The sequence below is a fragment of the Tursiops truncatus genome, chromosome 9 (assembly GCF_011762595.2).
Source record: "Tursiops truncatus isolate mTurTru1 chromosome 9, mTurTru1.mat.Y, whole genome shotgun sequence".
Classification (NCBI taxonomy): Eukaryota; Metazoa; Chordata; class Mammalia; order Artiodactyla; family Delphinidae; genus Tursiops; species Tursiops truncatus.
This window is the reverse complement of record NC_047042.1, coordinates 82095959-82102178: the sequence shown is the minus strand read 5'-3', so window position 1 is coordinate 82102178 and position 6220 is coordinate 82095959.

Genomic DNA, 6220 nt, shown 5'->3' with positions numbered 1-6220 from the left:
TGCATCGGCAGGCAGACTCTCAACCACTGCGCCACCAGGGAAGTCCAGCCTGCTCCAATTTTCAGTCAATCTCCCCACACACAAGGAAAACAATTCTCCCAAGATTATGGCCAGACTGCGAGCTGCACAGCAGCAAGGGAGGCTATCGGGAAACCCACAGCCTTCAATCCTCCCCACTCAGGGCGAAGCCTCTCACAAAAATTTTCTCTGTAAATGTGACCTGTTCTCCTGATGTCAGGCCCTCACTGGGCCAGGAGAGCTCAGGATGGGGCCCGCAGTTCAGCCCAATCTTCCCTCCCCCATCTCATGGGATAATTTTCTTTTTTGTTTTTTTTCTTTTTTTTTTAACACCAGGCTATTAACAAACCAAAGAGGTTTATTTATTTGGAAACTGTGAGCAAATGAGGAAGTGTGATACAGTGTATGCTGGAGCATCACAAAAAAGACCATGAGAACCAACTGTTAAATCTTCAGGAATTTTAACGAGCCAGTTGTTAAACACAGCCATTGTTAAAAATTTAATAATATAGGGCTTCCCTGGTGGCGCAGTGGTTGAGAGTCCGCCTGCCGATGCAGGGGTCACGGGTTCGTGACCCGGTCCGGGAAGATCCCACATGCAGCGGAGCGGCTGGGCCCGTGAGCCATGGCTGCTGAGCCTGCGCTCCGCAACGGGAGAGGCCACAACAGTGAAAGGCCCGTGTACCGCAAAAAAAAAAAAAAATCTGGCAACTTAGATATGCTATACAAATGGCATCACATAGAAATTACTAAAACTGACTTAGAAAAAACTTTGACTTTTATTTATTTATTATATTTTTTAAATTTATTTTTATTTATTATTTTTTGGCTGTGTTGGGTCTTTGTTGCTGCACGCAGGCTTTCTCTAGTTGCGGCTAGCAGGGGCTACTCTTCATTGCAGTGCACAGGCTTCTCATTGTGGTGGCTTCTCTTGTTGCGGAGCATGGGCTCCAGAGTGCGTGGGCTTCAGTAGATGTGGTGCGTGGGCTCAGTAGCTGTGATTCATGGGCTGTGGAGCGCAGGCTCAGTAGTTGTGGAGCACGGGCTTAGTTGCTCCGTGGCATGTGGGATCTTCCCGGACCAGGGCTCGAACCCGTGTCTCCTGCATTGGCAGGGTGGATTCTTAACCACTGCGCCACCAGGGAAGCCCCTTTGACTGACTTTTAAAAAACTGATTTAGGAAAAATCAAATATATGCATCCATCAAAGATACTGAATTTGTTATCGCACCACAAATAAAACTCTAGGCCCACAGAGCTTCACTGGAGGAGCCTATCAAACATTTAAGGAATAATGTCAATGTAATACAAACTCAGGAAACAGAGTAGGAAATAGTTCTCAACTTGTTTTATGAATCCAGCATTACCAAAACCAGATAAAGACAATGCAAGAAAAGAAAGCAACAGACCTCAGACCAGCATTACTTGTGAACATAGACACAAAATTCCTTATCAACACCACAGAAGGAGAGATATATCATGTTCATGAACCGGAAGATTCAATATTAAGATGACAATTCACCCCAAATTGATCTGTAGATTCAATAAAATCCCAATCGAAATTCCAGAAGGCCGGGACTTCCCTGGTGGCGCAGTGCTTAAGAATCCGCCTGCCAATGCAGGGGTCAGGGGTTCGATCCCTCATCCGGGAAGATCCCACATGCCGCAGAGCAACTAAGCCCGTGTGCCACGACTACTGAGCCTGCGTTCTAGAGCCCACAAGCCACAACTACTGAGCCCGCGTGCCACAACTACTGAAGCCCACGCGCCTAGAGCCTGTGCTCCGCAACAAGAGAAGTCACTGCAGTGAGAAGCACGTGCACCACAACGAAGAGTAGCCCCCGCTCACTGCAACTAGAGAAAGCCCACGTGCAGCAACGAAGACCCAACGCAGCCAAAAATAAAAGGAATAAATAAATTTATTTTAAAAAAGTCCAGAAGGCTTTTTAAAATAGACATTATAAAAGGAAAAGATTGATTATAGGCATTTTTAAAAATAAAATTTTGAACAAGTAACACATTCACAATACAAACATCAAAAAGTATCAAAAGGGAGACAAAAAGTCTCCTTCCCACCCCTGTCATTGGCTCAGTTCCCATCTTTCTCCCAAAATGAAGCCATTGCTGTCATCTCTCGTTTATCCTTTTAGACAATGTTTCTACATATTTATGCCAATATAGTGCATTTAACTTTTCCTACCCCTTCTTACATAAATATTCTAATTCTAATAAGTCTTATGAATATAATGTTCTCCAATTTGGAATTCCTCAGATTACATAAAACTACCTGCTTTTATCAATTATTTAATTCTGCATTTCATATTAAGCAAAAGGGGAAAAGGAGTCCAAATTGACCTCATACTTTTACAGTATAGATATGACTGATGTGTACGGACAAGGTCTAGGAGAAAAGGGTAATAAAAAAATAAAGAAACAGTAATAAAGACAGCACTCAAGTGATGAATTATGAGTTAAGTTGGCATGTTTGCACTGTAAAGCAAATCAAGTTTGTTGGCATTACTGATATTCTATGAGCAAAGCAGCATGTAAAATAAATATTGTAAGTTATAGCCATTTTATAATTTTAATTTTGTTACAGGAAGTTTGCTTAGAAACAAAATCTCACACGTGCCCACATAAGAATTACCTCAGGGGTGAAAAAGCTCACTGTTGACCTATTTTGCTGTACTGAATTTTGAGGAATCCTTGAAAAAGAAAAAAAAATCGTGCTGTAGACAAAAGAGCTGCATACTGGAAATATGGACCACCAATTAATTCAGTGATATTGTCTAAGTCATTTAGTTTCCTTCTGTTTCCTCTGTAGTAAAATGAAAAGACGCCGTCCAATACACTAGCCACTAGCCACATGTGATTACTGAGCACTTGAAATGTGGCTAATTGAAATGCAGAAGTGTTGTAAGTATAAAATACTCACCAGTACAAATACACACTTAGTACAAAAATAAAAGAATGTAAGACATCTCATTAATAACTTTTTATGTTGATTACATATTGAAATATTTTTAATATATTGAGTTAACTAAAATTTGTTTAAAATACCTTTTCCTATTTTTCTTTTCAATGTGACGACCACTAGACAATTTTAAATAATATATGTGGCTTGCGTTATATCTTTACTGGACAGTGCTAAACTAGATCATATCTTCCAGTCCTTAATCTTCTGATACCTACCTTAAGCTTTAGCAGTGCAGCCCTTCAAACCCAGAAAGCATCACACAGCATACACTTGAAGTATTTCCTTCCTTTCCTTCCATTCCACGAGATAGCACTAGAGTTAAGGTTTCAAGCTAATAATTAATATATATTTTAAAATATTTAAATACATGCAGTTTTCTAAATATGTTGTGCTTAGTTTCATCTCCATGCCCTTCCTCACACTGTTTGCTCTACTGGGAATCTTTTTCCTAACTTGATAGCCGATTCATTTTTAAAAATTCAGATCCTCTGGGAATTCCCTGGCAGTCCAGTGGCTGGGACTCAGCGCTTTCACTGCCGTGGGCCAGATTCAGTCCCTGGTCAGGGAATTAAAATCCTGCAAGCCACATGGTTTGGCCAAAATAAAAAGATTAAAAATTAAATAAAATAAAATTCAGATCCTCTAAGAAGCTTTTCCTTAACATCCATCTCCTGCCGTAAATAACTTTACATAGCCACTGTCCTATACACATTATTCTATAATAAAACCATGAAATATTATTTGTTTATATGCATCCCCCCTTTCATCTTGTGTATGTTATCTGAGGTAGGTAGTGATGAGATCTTAGTCAATGCCTGGCACCCAGTAGGGGCTGTAAGCAATGTATCAGTCAGGATAGGCAAAGTTAGCAAAAAACCCTACGTCACAGTAGCTTAAGACAACAAAGGTTTTTTTCTCATGTACACTACATGGTCATCAGGAACCAGTTGAGAGCTCTACTCCGTGGCATCCTCACTCCAGGACCTACACTAATGAACAGTTCCATTTGGAGCATTGCTGGTCACTGTGGCAGAAGGAAAAAGAGGGCTTTGGAGGTTTTAGAACCTGTGCTTAAACGCTCCAACCTAGAAATGACACAAGTCACTTCTACTCACAGCTCATTGGCTGGAACTAATTACATGGCCCCATCCAACCACAAGGATGTCAGGAAGTACGATTCTATCATGTGCTTGGAAGACAAGGGCAGAAATATTGGGGGAACATTAATGAGGACTACTAATGACCCTGCTAGTCAGTATTATCTCCCAGCTCACTATTCCTCGGCAGGTGGAATATATTCACTATATGTTCCCCCCCACCAAAGGAAACAACCCAAGAGTTCCCTATAGTCACAACGTCAAGTTCAAATTAAAGAATCTGAGTGATGCACAGTAGTTCCTATACCAGTTTCAGATGTGGCGTGAGCTAGAAAACTATAAACTAAAAAGGCAAGCCATGTGCTACACATCTAATGTACATTGGTGGAACAGGGACAGGATAAATGCAGTAAGGAGAGAGGGGACAAGTGGGAGACACAGCAGCCTAGCGATTGTGATGTTCCACTCTGCAGATGTGATGAAAGCCCCTTACCCTGAGGGAAGGGAATATTTCTTGACTAGCCCCCAGGTAGGGCATCCTTAGGCAATTGTTCTGTTTGAAGCTGCGAAGATTTCAGGGTTGTTGTTGCAGCATAACCTAATTTGTCCTGACTGATGCGGAGATTGGAATCTAGAGGGGGGTGTTGCATACTACAAAAAAAACAAAAACAAAAACCCTAATATGTATGACAATAACATGTGGAGGGCAGCAGAGAAATCTTATTGGAGGCTGGAAGGATGGCAACCCATGTCATATAGTAGCAAAGTATTTGGTAAAACTGTTGCCTGCAGTAACTTAGAAGTCATACTTTAATAATCTACCTAATAAACTAGGAGAAAGCATCAGATAACAGAATTTTAGCAGCAGGAATTGTATACAATCGGTTGCATTGACAAAGCACTGCAGGATGAGTTCAGAAGAGAACTGGCCAGCTTACAAGTAGCCATAGGGATCCAGAGAGACTACGGAAATCATACTGGTTCACAGAAGCAACTGCTTCTCAACCCTAAGTGGGAATAGATAAAATGAAGAAATGTTTGGAGTGACAAAAGTCCCTCCTATGACAATTCAAACTCTAGTGACAATTCAAACTCAGCTTTGTAGGGAGGGTGACCAACCGTCCGCGTTTGCCCAGAACTGTCCGAGTTTTAACACTGAAAGTACTGCAACCCTGCCAGGCACAGGGACAGTTGCTTACCCTACTCATAAGAAAGATCAAAACAACGGTATGGCCATCATATCTTTTTTAAAACCTCTGAGCAGTTTAAATTGTTTTAGAGCCAAGACCTCATTAAGGCTGTGGCACCCAGTAAACCATTTCAATTAAGCTAAACTGCTTGGGGAAGAGACTTCAGGTGCAGCTCTCCAACTGAAAAGATCAAAATGCCCCAAAGTAATTGGGGAGGCACGAGAATGAGAAAAGACATCAAATTTAAGAAATATGTCTAGAAAAGGGCAGCTACTGTCACATGACACTGCCTGAAATCAGAGATAAAAAGCCAACTATATTTTTGAGAGTACTCTGTTACAACACAAGGCACATAAGCCCAGCCAACCACAAAAGACCAGGGAGTACAATCTTATCATGTGCCCAGAATGTGGGAAGCTGGAAATATTTGTAAACAGCTCTAATGACTACCATAGTGCAATAAATGATGCCCAAACCACTGGTTTCTAGGGTAGTGGCACTTAAGCTTAAGAACACTCAGGAAGTAAAACTGACTTAGCAGAGGACACCATGCACCATTCTTACCCTTTGGCAAAAGTAAATCAAACTCACCGTAAACAAAATGATGTGTACACCAACACGAGTGTGTAAATTACCACAGGCAGAGGAGGGAATGTGCTTCAACATGGGGTGGGGATGGAGGAGGGGTGAATTGAAGGAAAAAAAAAAAAGACCTCTATTTTTATGGAAAGGCCAAGTTGCTAGGTCTGGGAGAGCAGCAACAATCATCTGTGAGGTCCACACATTTTACCAGCTGACCTAGAGAACAATCGGAACTGAGTAGTCAGTCTGGTGGATAAGAACGTAGACAAAAAAGCCATGGCCTGCTGGACTGGTAGTCTTCTTTTCTCCAGAGACTGAAGGTGAGGGCTGGAAGAAATGATCATTTTTCTTTTTCTT